The 23475-nt window shown below is 34.8% G+C and overlaps 1 protein-coding gene and 1 pseudogene across 7 annotated transcripts in view; both read right to left on the bottom strand.

The window, feature by feature from the left end:
* SMAP1 (small ArfGAP 1) overlaps positions 1-23475 on the bottom strand; it is a 177919-nt gene that overhangs the window by 137954 nt on the left and 16490 nt on the right. The gene's annotated exons all lie outside the window — the stretch shown is intronic.
* On the bottom strand, positions 1141-9237 carry LOC112658613 (Y-box-binding protein 1-like; annotated as a pseudogene).

Raw genomic sequence — 23475 nt, 5'->3', positions numbered from 1 at the left:
AATAGACAAATGTGAGAATCACCAGGAGTTAGTGAGTGACTGGACAACAGTGATGAAGAGGTAGAGACCAAATGTCTATAAGTTCTATTTAAATCTGGGATTTAAAGCATAAAGGCAGACTCAGAAAATTTTGCAGGTAATCTTTTGAATGCTTTAAATGAAATTTGGATATGGAGTGACATGTGGAGATGAAATTATAACAGTGACTTGTGGAGATGAAATGAAATGTGCATCAAGCAATTGGGAATACAGGACTTAAGTTCAAACTTAAGATACAAACCTGAGCATCTTCAAGATGGCAGTTGTAGCCTACAAGCACAAAAGAACAAAAAAAAACTAGAGTACCAAGTCTTACGGAGAAAATAAAAAGTAAGACAAAAACAGAGGCCAAGGTCTTAAAGAAAAGATAGTCAACAATGTCAAAAGTTTCAGAGAAGTCAAGAAGAATTGGGTTAGGAGAGAATATCTGGGTATGATAACTGAGAGGTCATTCGTTGGTAACTGCATGGAGATTAGGCAGGAAAGAGGGAGGGAATTTATTCATTCTGAATTCCATTACCAGATTAAGGAGGAAAGGAGGGGAAAAGAAAGGAAATTCACCCCCCTCTGAATTCATTATCAGATTAAATCCTTTCACCATTTCAGTCTCCAACCCCAAGTTTTTGAAGATTTTATTTATTTATTCATTAGAGACACCGAGAGAGAAGCAGAGACAAGGCAAAGGAAGAAACAGGCTCCCTGGGGGGGGGACGTGATGCGGGACTCAATCCCAGGACCAGGGGATCACACCGTGAGCAGAAGGCAGATACTCCAACCACTGAGCCACCCAGGCATTTCTCCAACTCCAAGCTTTTAATGGTTTTCTATTTTCCTCTATTTTGCTTTCATGACCATTTATAACCTTGATATTTCTTTTTAACAATTATTTAAGACTTTTATTAATGGGTTGCCTTGCTATTTGTTGACTTTTGAAAAAATGAAGTTGTAAATTTTTATTATAAATTAAAAATGAGGTTCTTAAAAATCTCAACTTGACCAGACATGAAACAATTTAAAAACCTTTAAAGGTTTATTGAGAAAAACTAGGCTTAAAAGACAAAAAAAAAAAAAAAAAAAAAAAAAAAAAAAAACAGGAAAAAAAAAAAACAAAACCCAAGTTTGTCATTACCAAAAAAAAAGACGTCTTTAATAAAAAAAATAAAAAAACAAAACAAAACAAAAAAAACAAACCATGCTACATAGATAATGCAGGTAGCTCTATTTATCTGGTCAATGAGCAAAAAGCAAGCACTTAAGGTCTTCAGCTCCAATCCTTTGTTCATTTCTTAGTGATGGAATTTCATCTTTATTTCATGTTGGATGACTAAACCAGATGACAGAGATGGTAAGCTGGCATTTACTCAGCCCTGCCCTGTTCATCCTCAGGATCAGAACTCTCAGCTGGTGGATCAACTGCTTTGGTCTCTTTGCCATCTTGTGGTTTAGGGTTTTCTGGGGGTCTGTACTGCTAACTAAAGTTGTGGCAGTACTGACGTTGAGGGTGGCTGTTGACCTTGTGTCTCCTCTCTTTGATTTTCCTTATCTTCCTCATTGCCATCCTCTCTAGGCTGTCTTTGGCAAGGAGGACCCCTGCAGAATTGTGGTCCATAACCCTAATACATATTCTGTTTCACTGGTCTACCTTGTTTTCCCACGCCCTGGTTGTCAGCAGCTTCCATCATTTCTCCCTGCACAAGAGGGTTTGAATACTGTGGTCAATACCCACAGGGTTCCTGACTGTAGTAGGTCCTGGCCTTTGGGACCACTTTCTGATTCCTCATTCTTTTCCCCACTCTCACTATGCTGGTAAATCTGCTGGCAATTGCATGGAGGACCCCTGCGATGTGGATAGCATCTATAATGGTTACAGTCTGCTGCATATTTACTGCCTTGCTCTGCTCCATCAGGGCCTGTAATATTCACTGCCTCTGTACCCTTTTCTCCTCCAACAACTCAAACTCCACAATGGTTTCTCCACCTCCTACACTGTGAAGGTACTTCCTGGGGTTATACTTCTTTATGGCATTCTGGTGTACAAATACATCTTCCTTGGTGTCATTCCTATAGATGAAACCACATCTGTTTCTTTTTTTTTTTTTTAATTTTTATTTATTTATGATAGTCACAGAGAGAGAGAGAGAGAGAGAGGCGCAGAGACACAGGCAGAGGGAGAAGCAGGCTCCATGCACCGGGAGCCCGATGTGGGATTCGATCCCGGGTCTCCAGGATCGCGCCCTGGGCCAAAGGCAGGCGCCAAACCACTGCGCCACCCAGGGATCCCACCACATCTGTTTCTTACATTGAACCATTTTACTGTTCCCAAAACCTCCGTTGTGATGATGCTCTTGTCCCAGCCTGCAAGCGCCATGGATGTGAGGCCGGCGGCCCATGGTGTCAGGCTTGGTGTCTGCAGAGCTGAGGTCCGGTGCGGCAGCTGTGGCTCCTCCCGGGGTGTGATGGTAACTAGGCCAGTGGCAGGGTTGGGGCTGCTCAGGACTCTCTGGGATCTGCTCTCCACTCCCGCTACTGATCTAACTCTAACCTTGAGCCTTCTTGAATCAACTTTATTTTGCAGTACTCCAACTTACACACTCAGGGAGCCAATCACAACAGAATCATTGCTTTCCCTTCAATACAACTCAATTATCCTGTCTTGAAACTTTCTTGCACACCATTTCCCTTGCCTAGAAGCTTCAGCTTATGACCACACAGATCCTATCTCATTTTCAAGGCCTAACTAGACTCCCATATTATCCAGAAAATCAATCTTTATGACTTCATCCCTTCACTCCCTGTTCCTATAAATGTCTACAGCCCATGAAAGCTTGTTCCACACAATATGTATGTTCCAATAGGTACCCAATATTTTTATTTGTAATTAGTTTTATCTAAATTACAAGTAAATGGTGAATTTCTCACTAGTCAGGCTCTATATGGCCTTCCACAACACCTACAGTAAGGAAAAAGGCTTATAGTATGGATATAGGGAGCATAATAAAAAATCTGCTAAGTCTGAGGACTTAGTCAAATATACAGGTTCTTTGATACCTGAAACAATTCATCTACTATTTTAAAAAACTAAAAAAAAAAGCAATAAACTGTTTCCATTTGGAAACAAAAACAATTAGCTGTGAGGTAGGACTGTTGTTTTTAATATCCATTTAGCCATTCTGCCTCTTAATAATAAAAGCCCCTAACTTTTAGCTAGAAACATGGATGCCCGGATAGAGACCTCAGTTCTCAGGCTCCACTGCAGCTGTGGCCAAATGACCAAATTCTGGCCAATGGAATATTAGGTGAAATCATGTTTTGGCATTAACCAGATTAGTCCTGTGTTCCCCTTGCCCCTTCTCCTTTCTCATTAGCCAGGACATAATAAGAAATGAAACTGCTATCTTGGACTCAGCTATTAAAACCCCATGTTGATGATGACAGAACTACACTGTCCATCCTGGACAGTTTCTCTCCAGACTAATGTAAAGAAGAAATAAATGCATATGCTGTTTAAGCCAAGGTTTTAGGGGGTCTTTTTATGACATCATCTAAGCCTGTAATCTATGGAATTCAATGTGAATTATATTTGCTTGTTGGTGGCAGGAAATAAAATGTGCCAGATTAGCCCTCTATTTAAGAGCCAAAATTCGGGATCCCTGGGTGGCGCAGCGGTTTGGCGCCTGCCTTTGGCCCAGGGCGCGATCCTGGAGACCCGGGATCGAATCCCACATCGGGCTCCCGGTGCATGGAGCCTGCTTCTCCCTCTGCCTGTGTCTCTGCCTCTCTCTCTCTCTCTATGTGACTATCATAAATAAATAAAATTAAAAAAAAAAAAAAAAAAAAAAAGAGCCAAAATTCTAAGAGGCATTAATTAATAATAAAACACAGTTTCATCAAACCCTAGTTTTCCAGATTCAATTTAAATCACCAAATATGTGTTGTGTCTGGTTTTTTTTTAAGGATATTAAATAAAGAATATAAAACACAGGTCCTGCCGGAGTTTGTACTCTAGAAAGTCATACAATAGGTATAGTGTACATACAAATGATAGGGGAACACAGAAGAGGAAAAGATGAATGTTGGCCAGGAATATTAGTGCAAGCTTTCTAGAGACAGTGGCATTTGATATGATTACTGAAAGACAAAGTCTAGACAAAGTACATTCTAGGTAAAATGAATAGTTCCTTTCCCTCACAATCATGAAAGTTTCCTATAATGCTATAGCCAAAAAATAAGTAAATAATGCAGCACCCAATTATTAAGTTTCTTTTATGTAAATAGAAATTCGATTTTTTTAAGTTGTAATACATATGCATCTAAATACCAAGTCACTAATAACTTTCAAATCGAGATGAAAGACAGTTTTAAGATAGAGAAATTCTGTAGAAAGTGGGAAAATGAGGTTTATAAAACCATAAATTATTACATATCTAAATAATATTTTTAAATACTATATATCTAAAAAAGTAACAAGAATTTTACTGAGAAATGAATATGCTTATCTTGTAGCTTTCACACCATTTGAAAAATAAGATGAAATTGCATTCTCTTCTGAGAAGAAACTTAAGTTTCTGATTATCATGACAAACATAAAAGCTACTTTGAATTTTTTTAGAAATAGAAAATAAACCAAGATAAGGAAAAGGGAATATAACACTAACTGCTAAATGTCATTTCTTTTTAAGACTTAGTTCTTCTATAAAGCCTTCTCCAATTCCCCCAAAACTTCTGTAACATTTATCACAATGATCTACAGTTAATTGTCTTAGCTATCTTTTCTGAGAAAGTGATCTCTTTGAGAATAGGATCATATTATTGATCTCTGTATACTCTGTATAGTCTGTACGCACTGTTAACATCTAACATAAAAATGTAGGCTGTCTCTAGTTTACAAATGATAGCTAAGACTGTGAGCCACTGAGTTCTGCTACCAAAACTGCTAGGAGGTACTTTTAGAGGAATTCACCACCATATTGAATGTGCAAGACATTATTCATCATATTTCCAGATATACTGTTTGATGTAATCTTAATAAATATGTGAGATAGGTAATATTACTACATCATTTTCAAGACTGAGAAACATAGGGTCAAAATATAGAAAGACAGGAAAAAGAGCTAGGACTATACCACAGGCAGATCCCAAAATGCAACTATGGAAACTCTGCATCTCCTACTATGATAATTTCAGCCTTCCAAACAAAATTCCTTTACATTGGCTGACTGCTTTTACTTTATTCTGTCAACATTTTGAAATGCCAAGTTACTTATTGTTGAGGCCAATAATATAGATTTAAAGATGCCAATAATCTTTCAACTCTCCAAAAGTATCAATGCTACCCATACTTTTACAAGTTCACTTTATTTCTTTCCCCATAATACCTAAGATTAAAGCAGTAGAACTGGATTTGTTTTAATTTGTTGGAGAAAGAAATTGGAAAGGATAGAGAATTTTGATCAAGGGGGAAGAGAGGGGAGGTCAAAGGCAAAATCAACTGAGACTAAAGAGTACTTTCATAAGGCAGCCTCATAATAGTGGATGCCTAGGGAAAGGGATACACAATAAAGCAATTAAAAGATCCTAAAGAGAACAGCCTGTATCGAAGGACTGTCCACAATCAAGCATGAAACAAGGAAAAAGCCCTTTCTCTTTTCCTACCCCAAGGCCCTTTGTTCTTTACCCTAGTACTGATTAGCCTTTCATTGCTCATGGCCAGCTAGGTTATAGATTAAGTTCACTCACAGATCAGCAAGAGACCCAAGCAACAACCCCTAAAAATATATTTTCTACATTGTAAACAACAGAACTACAAACTTACAAAAACAACCTGTATATGTGTGGTGGGGGAGGAAAATCACTGAAAATAAGCATGGGAATGATGGGTATGTTCTAAAATTTTACTACTAGTGATAGCAAAACTGTTAATACATTAAAAATCATTGAATTACACATTTAAAATAAATGAATTTTATAGCATGTTATTTATATCCCAATAAGGCTGTTTAAAAAAAAATCTGTATACATTTCCTTAAATGAATGATCTCAAGAGTCATGAGATCAAGCCCCATGCCAGGCTCCCTGCTCAACAGGGAGTCGGCTTGAAATTCTTTCCCTCTGCCCCTCCCTGCACACAAGTGTGTTTTCTCTAAAATAAATAAATCTTAAAAAAAAAAAAAAAGTTTCAAAATTAAACAAAAATTTTAAAGAAAAGTTCTATAATAGTATTTCAACAACAGTTATTTTAAATTGCGAAACCATTTCTTCCAGCAAACATATACAATGGAATGTTTAGTTAGGTTTCTTTAAATATTAAGTATTTTAACATACAAGGTTTTTACTCAGAAGGAAACAAAATGTTCCTTCATTTTTTTTTAAATCTGAAAGTAACTAACATACTTTGGTATGACCTACTCACCTATATTTGACCTATCTCAAATTCATGTTTTCCTATTAAATAGCATCAGTAATGCCAAAAGATGACACGTAGGAATAACACCTGATAATTAGGATTCCTAGGTAACTTTACAAGCTTCAAGGAGTCACTATAATCCTAATTAGAAGAATCATACTATTCTAATCAATCACTTCCTGAAGGTTGGTATATGAAACATTAAGAGGCCAAGTGATTGTGATTACTAAAAAATGAGCTCACACAAAATTCGTATCAAAAAACCCCCAAACAACGAAAACAAAAAAAAACCCTCAAATAAAAAGCCCTGTAAATACAAAGATCATCTGCAACGAGAGGTAATTTTTCTCCCAAAATCTGTCTGAAATAAGACTGACATTAAGTGGTTAGAAAAGAACATTTTTGTTTTATAAAAAAAAGAGTCAATCTTTGACACACTGCAGTCATCTCTCTTCAGTCATAAGAACCTTATACACAACCAAACCAATAAATAATACAATATAAAACCTTTAAGAGAAAAGTCCTAGAATAAAGGAACTTTAAAACCTTTCTATCCAGAAAGAATACTTAAGTTTGGTATTTAAATAATTCCCTCAGGAATGGTTTTTTTCTTCTTTAAGTCTGTTAGACTCAGAATAGCAGCACATGTATTTAAGCAACAAATATTTACTGAGTGCTCATTATTTCCAGGCACTACTATACCTTGTACCAGACTCTGGAGATTCAGTGATAAAACAGATAAGCTCCTGCCTTCATGGAGCTTAAATTCCAATGGAAAGCTGTCCACAAACATGTAAAAGTAATAGTCTGTTAGCAGCAGTGAATACTATGGAGAAAAAGGAGAAAAGGATAAGGAGTACAGATGGAAAGGAAGAAGGGGAAGGTAATTGTTAGTCAGAAGAAGTTGTATTTCACCAGAAATCTGAAGAAGGGAGGGGAACAAACTTATTCAGCTTTGTAGGCAAGAGGAGTTAAGGCAAAAGGAACAATAAGCACAAAGGACCTGAGGAAGTGAATATGACTTCCTCACGTTGAAGGCATACCTTAAGGAATGTTTAAGGCATGCTTAAGAAATACTGATAAGGTTTTGTTTGTCTGTTTTTTAAGGAGTCTATGAAGAGTTACTCTACACCCCAACATCAAATAAAGTCATAAAACATTTACTATGAAATTATTTGTAAATAGTTGCTGCCGAAACTATTTGTAGTCCCTAAGAATAAATCAGCATAATCAGTGCATATACAGACTTCCAGCATTTTAATTCAGTGCCCAACACATGCTTAGTAAGTATGAAATAAAGACAGAGAAAAAAAGCTAAGTAAGAAAAATGCTAAGATTTCTCCAAAGAATATTGGGGGCATACACTGCTATGCTATCAGGCATGGAAAGGGGTTACAAGGTAAAAACCAAAAGTAATCTACCCCCTACTCTCTCCAAATCTCAAAGTCTAACTACAGGAAATAGAGCAAGCAAATATACTTGAAGGACTTATGTCCATCAATTACCTTAAAAAAGTAGACTGTTGGGACGCCTTGGGTGGCTCAGTCGGGTAAGTGTCTGCCTTCAGCTTAGGTCACATGATCCCAGGATCCCGGGATAGAGCCCTGTGTCAGGCTCCCTGCTCAGCGGGAAGCGCACTTCTCCTTTCCTCTCTGCCCTTCCCCTCATTCACAATCTCTCTCTCTCAAATAAATAAATAAAATCTTAAAAAAAAAAAAAAAAAAGCAAACTGTTTACAAATGCTCTGAAATCAATATAAAAGTCTACTTATTTACATGACACTGTCTTTCATTCATATTTGTTGAAGCTAACAAAACAAAAATTTATCCCTGATATTATTGGGACAACTGGTGAAATCTGAGTAAGGTCTACAGATTAGGTTATAGTATCTTATCAATGATAATTTCCCATTTTGATAACTGTACGTGCTTATGCAAGAAAATTTTTGTAAGATAAACACTGATAAATTTAGGGATATGGGAATATTTCTAAGAGTCCAACAAAAAATAAAAAATATATGTAGGAGGAAGAGAATAAACATGGTAAAATGTTAATACCTGAAGACTGGAAAATGGTAGGGGATAGTATCGCATTAGTAGTTTTTTTCATCTTTATTCTATGCTTTCATTTGAAGAAGTGAATAGTAAGTGAAAAGAGAATACTTGTACATGATCATTCAACAGACAACTATAATAAACAGAAACAGAATTAGAATCAGAAATACAATTGAGAAAATGTGCTGTTTATCTCTAGCACTGATCTCCTTCCCTAAGCATCAGATTCTTAATAACCAACTTAGATACCATAGCATCACCAGTTAAACATGTTCAAGATGGAATTCACTTCTCCACTTAGCCCTTCCCTCTCACCCTGCTTCTGCCTCTCTCTCTCTCTCTCTCCCCCCCTTTCCCTCCCTCTCTCTCTCTCTCTCTCTCTCTCTCTCTCTCTCACACACACACACAGCGCTCTTCCTGATTCCTCTGACTCAGCTGGTAGCACTATCCACCTAATGACTTAAGAGGAGAATAAAGAAGTCATTCTTAGTCCTCTTTCATCATCCATAATCATTCAATCAAACACCCTAATCATTTTATCTTTTAATTGTTTTTTCCAAATCCATGACTTTAATCTCATTTCAGTGGGGCCTCTGCCCCAGTTCAGGATCTTATCAGCTAGAGTCCTAGATCATTACAATATCCTCTGAAATAACCCCCAGATCCAAATATTGCTTTTCAGTATTATAACCCATCAGATAAAGTTTAATTCTCCTAAGCACCACTTACAAGGCCCTTCATGGTCAGCTACACCTACCTACTTCGCTAGCCCAACATCTAGTAATACTGAAATATTTTTAAGATTTCTCCTAATCACTTAAGAGGAGTTATTATATTTTGCATTTTATCTTCTTGTTTTGTTAATTTGTTTCTTTCTAAAGTTTCCAGCAGTACAAATTTTTTTGCAAACCTCAAAAAGATTTATGTGCATATTCCACAGTGGAAACAAAAAGGAAACTTCCTAATTCTGAGCCTTGTGAGAAGAATATCACTAGAAAGAAATGGATCGTAGTTATCAGAAATATAAGAACAGTATGGGTCTGTGGGAAAAAATGAATGAGGCACCAGGAATCAACTGAGACTCAAGAATTTCCTTACAAGTTAAGAATGAAGTAAGGCTATATATCTTAATATGCCCAGTTACTACTGAACAAACAAATTCTTTAAGATTAAATAGGAGAAGACTTTCTATATATTTACCCTAGTACCAAGGACAAAAAAAAAAAAAAAAAAACCAAACCCACAAATATTGGAAAGAGAGCTTGTATGGAGGAGGGAACAAGAATAAATATTCTGCCTTTGTTCTTTTAACAAAATCTGCTCTAAAGAAAACCATTAAGTGACAAGTCACATAACTTTTCCTTTCTTAACCAAAAGCAATAAAATAGACACATTAAACTTAAAATCTGACATGTTTTTCTGGAATCCTCAAGTATTTAATCTTTTAAGATCTTTAGGTAAAGATACTTAAAAATGAGAATGAATACCCAAGTATGTCTCTCCAGTATATTAAAGAAAAAAAAGTCCTACTTCTATTTAAATGGTATTACCAGAAACAAATTCACCTAAAAATACAATTTGAAAATGCGTTAGATTTATACATTTTTAATATTAGGTGTTAAATATCCATTTTCAATCCTTTTTAAGTGCCAAAATAGTTCACTTTTAAAAATAAATGGAGTTTTTTTGGTTGTTTTCTTTTAGCCTAGGCAACAATATGAAGTGAGGCCATACTCTCAATGGCTTTCAGAACTTTCGGCACAATCAATTTTCCCTACCAAAAGAACAACCAAACTCACAGAAAAAAAGATCAGATTAGGCAGATGTGAGTGGGGGGACTGGATGAAGGTAGTCAAATGGCATAAACTTCCAGTTATAAATATAAGTACTAGGGATGTAATGTACAAGATGACCATTATAGTTATACTGTTTGATGTATTTCAAAGGTGTTAAAGTAGATCCTAAGAGTTCTCATCACAAATGGAATAACTGACAGTACAATTTTACCAATAATATGAACCCAATTTAACCTCTATTTTACACAGATCCTACAGTGGTTTTACCAGATCATCTGCTGAGCAGCTAGATAAAAGTTTCTATCAGAAAGTTTCATATGGTGTATCTGGTCCACATGAAACCGAGGGGAAAGATAAGTTCAAAAAAATGCAGTATCAGTAAACATGATCTTCACTAAAAACAAAGAATTAGTTCATCAGTTTCAACATAAAATGAAAATTTAATTGGGGAAAATAAACCTTTTTTTACTACAAGACTTATTCTTTTGTTTCTGCTACTAAAATACAAGTTGTAATTATACTAAAGAGTTCCATCAAGTACAGCCAAAAGTGGGTTACTATTGTACAAAGTCGGGAAGTGAATATAGCAGAGATTTTCAGACTACAGATAATGATCATTACGTGTTATATCTATTCTGAAATAAAACAGAATGTGCAATATTATAGTAAAAATAAATGTTATTCAATAAACATTTCTTGCAGTCATACATATGTATGTATGTATTTATAGGCCTATACATTAGCAATTATTCTGGTAAATTCTGCTGATGACTGTAAACTTCCCAGATTGTTAAATAAAATAAATTATAATTAATTAAATAATAAATAAATAAACAGATAAGTAAACAAAGCTCTAAAGCAAGGAGCCAGTTAGAAAGATATTTGGGGAAAGAGAACAGCAAGTGCAAAGACACTGAGGATAAAAACCAAGCACACATGTACAGATGGGAGCTCAAAGCATCTTTGGTTGACAGCATCTAAAAGAAAACAAAAGAGGATGACATATATGAAAATATAGGCTGAAAACACTGCAAAAACACCTGACTTCTAAATTTGATTTTATACTGTTGCCAACTTCATTGAACAGTTCTGAACAGGCCATTGAAATGAATGAAATCACAGCTTAAGAAAAAACATATAATCAATGCTCAACTTATTTGAAGTTTGTGCTTGTTTGTTAACTACACAAAACTACTTTTTGTACAAAAAGTAACTTCTTTTTTTCTTCACCTTCTTAACATTTGGCTCAATTACTACCCCTTTTCAACTTGAAGTACAAAAATAACCCAAATAACTAGTCTCTATATTAACTGTTGCTTCAAAAAAGACTTTGATAGGGTGGGTGAAGGTAGAAACTGTTGGCTAAAATGATATTCTAAATTAGCTACAGAGTTCAACTACTTTCTTTCAAGTTCACAAATAATAGAGATGATTAAGCCCACTTAATCTTTGATATCAGTAATACATCAAGTAAACATTGATACATCAAGATTTTAACAAATATCACTGTGGGATACATTAGCCTTATTTGCATTTTTGCATAAAGAGTAAATGCCAAGATTAAGCCAAATTCTTTCTTGTGAGAAAGCTATGAGATCATAAAAGTTATGATTAACAGATAATTTCAATAAGAGAAAATAGATGAGATAATCTTTGAAACATGAATATTTAATACTATGAAGAGTATAATCAAGTATTTTAACTTGACTCAAAAATAACCCTGTGATAATGGCAGTCAGCAAAGTAAAATCAAATCTATATATGAAGAACACACCATAAGAAATCTCTTCTGTAAGCTGACTTAGTCTTCAGGAAATGGGGAGAACTTAGTGGATTAATTTGTTTTGCATTAGTTAGTCAGAAGAGTTCTGGCTTAGAACTGACACTAGAGCAGTGTTCCAACTGACCTTGAAACAGGTGAGTAGTAGTAATATCAATAGTTTTGTCATTTTCTCCTATGCTATATTAGTAACTGTATTACATGAAGGCAGATGTTCTACATAAATTTAAATATAATCATTCTCTTTAAAGAACTAAGGAAAAGTTCAAGCTTCAGTAAAGAGAAAAGGTTTAAAATAATTTTCTTTTCATTCCTTATTTCTACTAAAATACAATACTGAGTCCTGTTTCTAACCAACATAAAGGAACAGACATTGAATATACCCTACTGACTAGAAAACTTAAAACCAAGAAAAATATGTAAAACAATCTTAAAGAGATCAGAAATCAAGAAACATAAAACAAACTTAGTAAGAGACCTACAATGAACTCCATTTACTGCCTGGGTACACTTCCCAGGCCATGGCAGAGGAAAGATAAAACCAGAAGCAGCCCATTGGTCTCCCTTACTGTAGAAGATGCTACTGGGAATTCAGAGACCAGGATGGCTAAATTTCAGAATGCAGAGTACTAGAGAGGAGAGAGGTGCACAGAGAAAACTCCTTAGATCTGAAAAAGATCACCCTTGAGTATTCAACGGGCTATTGATTAATACACACAGGTGAGGAAACCACAGAAAGTGGTTTCTAAAACAATTAGAATAATCTTAAAGCTCAAAAGTTCAGGAATAGTGTCTGAGCTCACTAACCAGATCAAAAGACCCCATCATTCATAGAGCATTAGATGAAGAATTCAGAAGATTTTGCAGGGGGCACCGAGGTGGCTCAGCCAGTTATGCATCCAACTCTTGATTTCAGCTCAGGCCATAATCTTGGGGTTATGGAATCAAGTCCCAAGCTTGGCTCCATGCTCAGCAGTGTGTCTGCTTGAGGTTCTCTCTCACCCTCTCCCTCCGTCTCTCCTCCTACTCGTGCACTTTCTCTCTCTCTCAAAAATAAATAAATCTTAAAAAAAAAAAAAAAGAAGAAGAAGAAGAATTTTGCCTGACCAGTGGGAAAAATTAACCCTAAAGTAAACACTGGTCTAGTTTCACCTAACAAAGGTTAAAAGCAAGATCTACAAAGGTCAGACTATTTCCAATTAACATCGTCAAAGAATAAAAAGCTCAAGAACATTGACAGAAATGCCAAAAAGACCCTCAAAACTGATAAGCCAAATTCATGATGTCTAATATCCAATAAAAAATTATCAGGCAGGTTAGAAACATGAAAGTATGATCTATAAAATCGACCGAAATGAACCTATATATTACATAATGATAGGATTAATAGGCAAGGACATTAAAACTATTATTATCTGTGATTTCCATATATCCAGGAAGCCATGGAAAAGAATAAAACAGTTAAATAGAGGCACAAAATTGAATGAGGTGGGGGGGGTGATATATATTCCAAATCAAACTGCTAGAGATGCAAACTATAATGCCTGAGGCAAAAAAAAAAAGGACAGAACAGGAGATCAAACAATATAGAAAACTAAAAATTAAAGAATTTGAAGATAAAGTTCTAATGACTATCCACAATGAGACACAAAGACAAAAAAAAAAAAAAAAAGCACATCAGTGAGCTGTGCAACAATTTCAGCAGCTTAATTAACTTATAATTGGAATCCCTAAATTAGGAGCGGAAGAAGGCAGAGAAAAAGGATTTAAAAAAATAACTGCAAAAATGTTTCCAAATTTCTTGAAAACTATAAACCTCAAAGAACCCTAAAAACAAGAAACGTAAAAATCACCCAAAGGTACATCATAACATAAATGTTTAAACTACAGATAAATTGAAAAATCTTAAAATCAGCTGGAGGGAAGGAAATGCATAATGCACAAAGAAACAAGTATGATGATGACAATTTTCTCATCAGAAATGCTAGCTAGAAGACAGTGAAACATCTTAAAAGTACTAAAAGTGAAATACCGTAAACTGAGAACTGTTTACTTGCTAAAATATATTTCAAAAACAAAGGTGACATAAAGAGGGCAGAATTCAATGAAACAGAAAATAGGAAAACAACAAAGAAGGTCAATGAAAAGAAAGGGTGATTACTTGAGAACATCAATAAAATTGATAAATCTTTAGCCCAACTGATTAAAAAAAGATAAAACACAAATGACCAATATCAGGAATAAGAGAAGTGGTATCACTACAGATTCTAAAGATCCTAGAAAAATAAGGGAATATTATGAAAAATTTTAGGCTAATAACTTCACCAATTCTTTGAAAGACACAGATGAGCTCTTTCCACAAGGAAAAGAGAACGTGAATAGCCTTTTCTATTAAAAAAAAAATTGAATCTGTAGTTAAAAATCTTCCACCAAAACAGCTACACTCAGATGGTTTCACTAGGGCAATCTACCAAGCAATTAAAGAATGATACAAATTCTACACACACTCTTCAGAAAACTGGGAAGAAAATAAAAGGTGAAAGAAAGAGAAGAAAGAAAGAAAGAAGAAAGAAAGAAAGAAAGAAAGAAAGAAAGAAAGAAAGAAAGAAAGAAAGAAAGAAAGAAAGAAAGAAAGAAAAGGTAAGAGGCAATTCTCAATTCATTCTAGCAAGTCAACATAACTCTTATACCAAAACCAGACAAGGACATCATAAGAAATGAAATGTACAGATCAACAACGTTGGTGAATATTTGCAAAAATACTTAACAGAGTTTTAGCAAATCAAATCCAGGAATATATGAAAAAGATAATACATCATGACCAAGTGTAGTTTGTTCCAGGAACGTAAGGTTCGTTTAATATTCAATCAAAATCAAATGTGATTCCCTGTATTAAAGAACAGCAACAAAACACTTCAATCTCAATAGATGCAGAAAAAGCACTGATAATATTCAGCATCCATTTCTGATTTTAAAAAATCTCAGCAAACTAGAAATAGAAGGGAACTTCCTCAATTCAATAAAAAATCTGTTAAAAAAAAACTTCTGGCCAACACATATTTGTGGCTGAAAGTTTGGATGCTTTCTCCTTTAACATCATGAATGAGAAAAGCAAGTCCACTGTCACCACTCTAATTTTACTGAATGTTCTAGCTAGTGAAATAAGATAAGAGGCATCCAAATTGGAGAGGAAGTAAAAATTACCTTAATTTGAGGATGACAATCATCTAGGTAGGAGATCTAAATCTATTTTTAAAAAAACTACTAAAACAAATACATGAGGTTTTAGCAAGGTTGCAGAATACAAGACAAATATGCAAAACCCTACTATACAAAATAATTAACTTTGATTCATACCTGTATCATATACAAAAAGCAACTCAAAATGAAAATGGTCATAAATATAAAAGCATAAAACTTTTAGGAAACGACATAGGAGAAAATCTTCAGAATTTGGTCAGGAAAAAGTACTTAGACTTGCCAAAAAAGACATAATCCATAAAAGAAAAATTAATGAATTGGATGTCATTAAAAGTAAAACTTTTGTTCTGTAAAAGACCATGCTAAAAGGATGTAAAAACATGCTACAGAATAGGAGAAAATAGTTGCATATATCTAACACAAAAGACTAATGGCTAAACTAAAGCACTTTCAAAACTCAACAATATCTTGATAATGGGGGAAGCTACAAGAGGTATATGGAAAATCTCTGTACCTTCTCAATTTTGCTGTGAACCTAAAACTACTCTTAAAAAGTCTTTTTTAAAAAAACTCGGTTAAAAAAAGAAATCACTTAGAAAATGAAAGACATGAACAGATAATTCACTGAAGAGAATATACAGATGGCAAAACAAGCACATGAAAAAGATGTTCAAACCATTAGCCATTAGGGAAATGCAAATCAAAGCCAATATCACTATCATTACACATCCAACAATGGCTAAAGTAAAAAACAGTGACAACACCAAATGCTAGAAAAGATATGAAAACAATGGACCACTCATATATTGCTGGTGTGAAAGTAAAATACAGCCATCTGGAAAAGCTTTGCAGATTTTTTTTTTATGATTCTAAGTGTGTCATTACCATACAACCTAGTAATTGTACTATGGGCACTTAACAAAGAAATGAAAACTTACGTCACAGAAAACCTGTACACAAATTTACAGCTTTACTCATAATAGTCAAAAACTAGAAATGGCTCAGAGGTGCTTCAGCAGGTGAATGGTTAAACAAACTATGCTGCATAAACATACATAGTATAAAATTCTACGTATTTATATATAGGAAAGAACTATTAATACATGCAACCACTTGGACGAATCTCCAAAGGATAACACTGAGTAAAAAAAGCCAATTCCAAAATATAATATGATTTTATTTATGTAATATATTTGAAATGACAAAGTTTTAGAAATGGGAAACAGATTAACGCTTGCCAGAGGTTAGGGATGGGAGGGGATGAGAAATGGGAGGAAGAGAAAACTGGAAAAATGTCTATTTTTTAAATCAACCAACATCCATTAAACTATGATTCACCCTGTCATAAAATCTGAATTTCCCTACATATGCTCTGACTTTTAGCCTTTCTTCCACCTAAACACATACCAAAGGGAGAAAGAAGCTAGTACCTCAATTAGTAACAGAAAAAAATATGACCATTATTTTTAACTTCACTTTAATCTTCCAGAGAATGAAAACACGAGAAATGTTCACGCTGCTCTACAATGAGAAAACTGTAATCATTTGGCAAGTGTGTGTGTGTGTGTGTGTATATATATATACACGTATATATACACATACATATATATATATACATATATACATACACACAGACACGCACACACATATATATATATGGTACAATAAATTATATGGTACAAAAAAATCTTAAAGGGATCCCCGGGTGGCGCAGCGGTTTGGCGCCTGCCTTTGGCCCAGGGCGCGATCCCGGAGACCCGGGATGGAGTCCCACATCAGGCTCCCGGTGCATGGAGCCTGCTTCTCCCTCTGCCTGTGTCTCTGCCTCTCTCTCTCTCTGTGACTATCATAAATAAAAAAATAAAAATCTTAAAGCAAAATCCTACTAAAGAGATTCTCTTAGTTAACTGAGGTTCCTTATCGGTAACTGTGTTTATCTGGAAAAGGTATATGGCAAAGAAAGAAATTCACTGCAAATTTAAGAATAATTACTTCATTAAAATAATAATCCTTGTTATTTAAAATTTAAACATTAGAATAACACTGTTGATTGAATTTCCTGTGAAATGGAAACATTCTTTAATCTGCACTGTCCTACAGAGTAACTACTAGCCACAGGTGGCTATTAAGCACTTATATGTGGTTAGTGGGAACAAGGAACTGATAATTTAACTTCAGTTAAGTAGCAAAATATGGCTACTGGCTACCACATTAGAGTAGATCTAAAACTTCCAAAAAATGTTTTAAAAGAATATAAAAATACACGATGTAAAAATAATCATCAATATAGTGGGTATTTCTCACCCACAACACTACTGGCTTTTGGGGCAGAATAAACCATCGTACAGGAATGCCCTAAAGAAAACATATTCCTTTCAAACGACAAATGCATTTTTCCTAAGTGTAATTTTATGGCCACTATTAGTATTGCTTCATTGGAATAAATTACTGAAGCTATTGAGGTAGGAGCAATAATGCATTTTCACCAGCAGAGGGCAGATATATGTTACAAACACCTCAAGCCAATTTCAAATGTCTAAGTACAATAGTACCGAATCAAAAGACATTAGTATATTAACTTACACAAAAAGAAGTTAACTTCTTGGAGGTAAAAGAAAAAGTGCTAAAAATAAACATATTTTCCAAAAATAAACTGACAGGTCTCGTCAGAAACAAGTTTATGCCAATGTTATCAGTTGATTCAAGAGTTAACTATAATCCTTCAGCCAAAACAAAGTAACACTGATGAATAAAACGTCAGTCAAATCTTATTTTCAAAGCGATTTACATATATATTAACAATAGTACTTGGTCCTCAAAATAAACTCTAAAGAATTTTCCTCATAGAATATAAAAAGTATTCTTTCCCACAATTCCATGGGAAAATAAAGCATTTGTTTCAAAAGTAAACCAAATGCCAAAAACAAACAAGAAAGAAATTTGGCAAAGGTACTTAAAAAAAAAAAAAAAAGGCAAATGTTTGCCTCAGAAAGCCTTGGGAAATGGTCCCAACATACTAAAGACTCACTTTCTTGACTCACACTGTACAGAGGACAGAAAACAAGTTCTGAAACGGTTTCACAACAAAACACTTTTATAAAGAGCTTAGAAAACATTTTTAATGTCTTCCAAAATTAAATGCTCTTTTCTAATCATTTTTACCTCCTGCATTTAATTTTCCTGACTATATCCCCTTCTGAAAGCCCTCTTCTCCTAAAGCTTCTCTGTCCTGGTTTTCCTTGCAGGCCACTATTTGATCCTTCAATGATTCTACTTCCAACTACTGCCTACCCCATCTTGGTCACTGACCGTCTGCAAGTATCTAATCCACTCACATGGCCTTGGCAAACATTTCCACACAGAAGATTCCCAAAGCAACAATCACTCCTTTGTCTATCCCCTCTCCTAAATTTCTGCCTAGTACCTATATCTGCTTCCGGAAATGTGAAAAGCCTTTGCACTAAATATATGGACAAACCTGTCCAACTCAGAATAACTTTCTACTAGAACAACTTTGCCACTCTTCTTTAAGTCTGATTCTCCTCTACCTCAAGAACTCTCTCTTTAGTCAAAAGCCTTCCCCAACTCCTGCTCTTGGTGATTTTTACTTTCTTTGAACTTCTATAACACTTAATACTTGCACTACTCCTTCCACATAGGTATCCAGAACAAATATATACACACACAAATATATATATAAGCATAAAGACTATATTACATGTATCACGTGATATATATATCACGACCTGCCTGTCTCCTTAAAGGCTTCTAAAGGGCAAGGCAGGGCTTCTGTTGCATACTTCTGATTGTCTAGTGAACCAGCACATAAAAGGTTAAAAAAAAATAATAACTACCTTCTTTTCCTGAGACTTCCATAAAGTACTCTTGTGCTCAGAATCTACTCAATTACATTATTTACCAAACAAAATACAATTCACAAATGCTTCCTGCGAAGTAAAAAAATTACTAAATGACTATAAGTGCTTTAAAACAAATAAACAACCCCCCCCCACAAGACCTGACATAAATTATCACACTCCTACTCATTTATCAAACCCTTATTTTGCACCAGACATTACTTCACAAACTCAGATAACTCTCCTATGTGACAACAGGTATGGCCATTATACATATAATGACATTGAGGCTTAGAAAGTTTAAATACCACACTCCCACTACAAGTAAAGGAGGGAGGGGAGAAAGAAAAGAGAGGGAAGGAGAGAAAAAGAAAGAAATTACTGAGGTAGCAAAGGGAGAATGGAGATTTTAACCCAGAGCAGTCAGCCTTGTTCAAAGCCTATGCTTTTAGCTCTTAAACTAGTGTCCTCTCAAGGATAACAGCAATGAATCTGCCAACGCACAGTCAACTAGAAGAAAACTGTAGAACAAAAGTTATTATATATAAATTTTTTAAAAATACTTATTACTTAAGCTTTGGAAAAAGCTGTAAATAAGTTCAAAATATCACAAGGACACTGAAAAACTTTAAAATCTATAAAAACTACAAAAAAAGCACTCCTCTGCCATTTTTCAAATGCTGACTTACTCTGGCAAAGAAATTAAACAGTGGTAATAATCTGAGGATTCAATAGTCATCAGGATGGTACAGAATAAAATGGTTTCATTTTATGGTTCATTTCATGAACCTTAATTTTAAGAATTAACAATCCATGTTTCACCTGTCCATCCTAAAGTTTAAGCCTTGTCAAACCTCCTTACTTTTTTCAGGTGACAAAGCATTATTCAAAAACTCAGCTTAAAAGTTCAAAACTTTGAGCAAGCCTATTATAGCTATCGAGGATTATTTTGTTTACTCTTTCACAAATATTCTAGTGCTTTTTGTATTTGCAACATTGCCCTCTCAAGCGCAAAGATATCCAATATTTACAAAAATCCCTCTTTTTAAAGCTATTCTCAGCACTATTTACAGATTTATCTCATGAGATAACATTTGCTTTAGATAACAGCTCAGACACCAACAGCATTCTAAGTTTTGAAACATGTTTACATTTATTGTCAAATCTGTGTTTAAAAAACCTAGCTAAGTAAATACTTAATATGAAACCATTTCTCACTGTACCATTACATATTGGTTAAGCACAAGAACGCAGAATTTACCACCCTTCACATTATAAACATACAAAAAGAGTATATGATTACAGCATTCTAAGTCAGTGGCTTTTATAAATCTGATAAAATGAAGTTTTGCATAAGCTAAATGAGAAAAAGGTAGGAAAAGAGAAATATTGGATAAGGTCTTATTTTCCAGAAAGAGAATCACCAAAGTCCTTCCAACACCTATGAAATATTTCTAAGTCCACGGAGAGAAATTAGCTTTTCCTATATCAGTTGTATTGTGGTTGGTTATCTTTTGTAGATAATGTCTTAAACTGACAAATACACATTATTCTTGTGCCCAGCATGCTTTGCCCCCTCCTCATTTATTCATTCAATAAATAGTTACCTAGTACTAAGAGCCAGAAACAAAAAAAAAGACAAAAATCCCTGAATGCACAACCACATGCAACTCGATGTATCAGCATGGAGTTCTAGGGCAAGGTCTTCTGGTCTGAAGATATACAACTGGGAGGCGACTTACAGTCAATACTGTAAAAGACTGGATGAGATTGGCAAGGGAGTGAATACAAACAGAAAAGAGATTCAAGAATTGAGTCATATGAGGCAAGTCTGCCCCTTCTTCTGATAAAAAAATAAAAAACCCAATGCCCAATGCTATTTTGCTTAAGTTAATTCTAGTTCTGTTTCTATGCCTTCAAATGGAAAGTTCTAAATAACACATTAAGCCCTAGGGTCAGGATTCACACACCTTATGCAATTTCAATTCATACGGCAATTAGCAGTTGTGCCTTACACATAATTGCTGTTCATAAAATATCCGTGAAATGAATACTTCCTTAAGTAACCCTTGGATAAAATCCAAGATAGTGATTAGCATTAGAGGTTCTAGTGTATTTTCATGGTCTATGGCAGCTCTTTTCAATGTGTTCTTGAAAAACAGGATGATGGGAGAAGTAAAATTAGAACATTCATTACTGCATTTTCAAATGCTTTTTAACAACAGCTACACAGCACTAAAACAGTTCCACAAAAATCCTTTTCTGACCAGTATCCTAAAATGATTAAGGGCCTATCATAAAGAGCCAATAGTTAATGTAATTATTCCTTAATCACACTATCTTTGTAATTTGTAGTTTGAGTTTTTTAAAAACTTTTGTTCTCTCCGTATGCTTACACAGGCCCTGAGCATGTTAAGATTAGTTGATACATATTGAAAAACAGTTATTCAGTATAAAATTACCTAAATGTCCAGAAACAGTCAAGACTAGTTAATTAATGCTAGTCTTCCACTTGGGAAAAAAAAAATTAAAAGAACAACCCTGCAGACCAAGGAGAATTGAACATTTATTTATATGCAGAGGAGACCCCTTACTTATTGGTGGCTTGAGTTTATTCCTTAAACACAAAAACTAAAATTTTTTTTCTTAATTTTTATTATCAAAAATTTCCAAACACAGAATGGAAAGAATGAATGGTATAGTGAATACCCACATACCCATTGTCTACACTCAACAACTGTTAAGATTCTGCCAAATTTTCATTTTTTATGAAGTATGGTCATTTCAGACATCACGATACCACCTCTAACGTTTTTAGTATGAGCCTCTAAAAAATATAAATTTTCTCCCCATAACCACATTATCACACCAACTAAAATTAACAATAAGGTCTCAGTGTCATCTAATATTTATCTATTTTCCACAACTATGATTCCCCTCAGAATTTTTTTGTAAAGATCTTTTTCAAAAAGTATCCTCTCAAGGACCGGGGACTGTGGTTAGTTATATCCCCTAAGTTCCTTTCAACTTAGAAGAGTCCCCTCCCAACTTTTTTCATATCATTGACTTTGTAAAGAAATATTGAACCCACGTTTAATATAAAGTGTAATTATAACCTCTACTTTAAAATATTTTCAAGAGGGGCACCTGGGTGGCTCAGTCAGTTAAACATCTGCCTTCGGCTCAGGTCGTGATCCCAGGGTCCTGGGATCGAGCCCCAAGTTGGGCTCCCTGCTCAATGGGAAGCTTGCTTCTCCCTCTCCCCACTGTTTGTTCCTCTCTTGTATCTCTCTCTCTCTCTCTCTCTCTCAAGTAAATAAAGAAAATTTTTTAAAAATAAAATATTTTCAAGGGGCACATATATGAAATGTCACTGATCAATATAATGTTCAGTGACATATTGTGAATTCTGAAAATAATCTGAATATGAGTATTAGAGATCTACCATAAAGATTATAGCTCAGTTGAGTGGGAATGGTTTGAAGATCTGGCCCTTAGCTCTGGGGTAACTATTATTTGAGATGAATACTCTTCAAAAATTTCAGAACCTTTGAAACTAGAAGAGGATGGAACAGATTTGATGTAAACAAGTTTACTCAAATTGAACATAATGTAACTTTAGCCATTTATATAGGAGATATATATATATACATATATATATTTTACACATTCACTTAAATACATGAAAAACTTTTTCCATGTTTTTCTAATTATATTTAGATCTCACAAGGTATGAACTGGCAGCTTAAAGCCATAGTTTTGTTATCTGAAACATTTTCACTGTGAAATTTAAGAACCTCAACTATTTTTTTTTGCCTTCTAGTATGCCTTGTAATTTTTCCTAGACCCCTAGAAATGATATATTAGATGAATGTAACTGTTGTAAATAGTTCTAGTAATGTAGTGGGAAGCATCCCAAAGTTCTATGATTAGGTCATAGTCTTTCAGTGAGCCTCTGCCTCTGTCCTGTGAGTTTCACAAATATCATTGTGCCTATCATTCAGTAGGCTGGAACTGGCATTTCCCTTCTTTCCTGTGAAAGGCTACAGGTGGCTAGAGTTAGCTATTTCCCTTCCCCCGAGTCAGTCCACCTCTAATTAAATAGTTTCTGCAGAGGGCAGATCTTACTAAGAACGGAATGCTCGGTGTATTTCAAAATGGTTCCTTTTCTCCTTCCCCTGCCAGAAGCATTAGATTTTTCTCCCATATTCACTGTGTTAAGCTCCTGGAAGTAAAACTCACAAAAATATGAGTGAGTTCCTTCCCCACAACCATGACCCCCTGTAGTTTTTGACTCTGATTAGTCCACAGTGAGCCTCTAGCAATTTGTCAATTACAGTTTTTT

This window comes from Canis lupus, chromosome 12 (genome assembly GCF_003254725.2).
Source record: "Canis lupus dingo isolate Sandy chromosome 12, ASM325472v2, whole genome shotgun sequence".
NCBI lineage: Eukaryota > Metazoa > Chordata > Mammalia > Carnivora > Canidae > Canis > Canis lupus.
The sequence above is the reverse complement of the archived record's forward strand: the minus strand, read 5'-3'. Positions and strand labels throughout refer to the sequence as shown.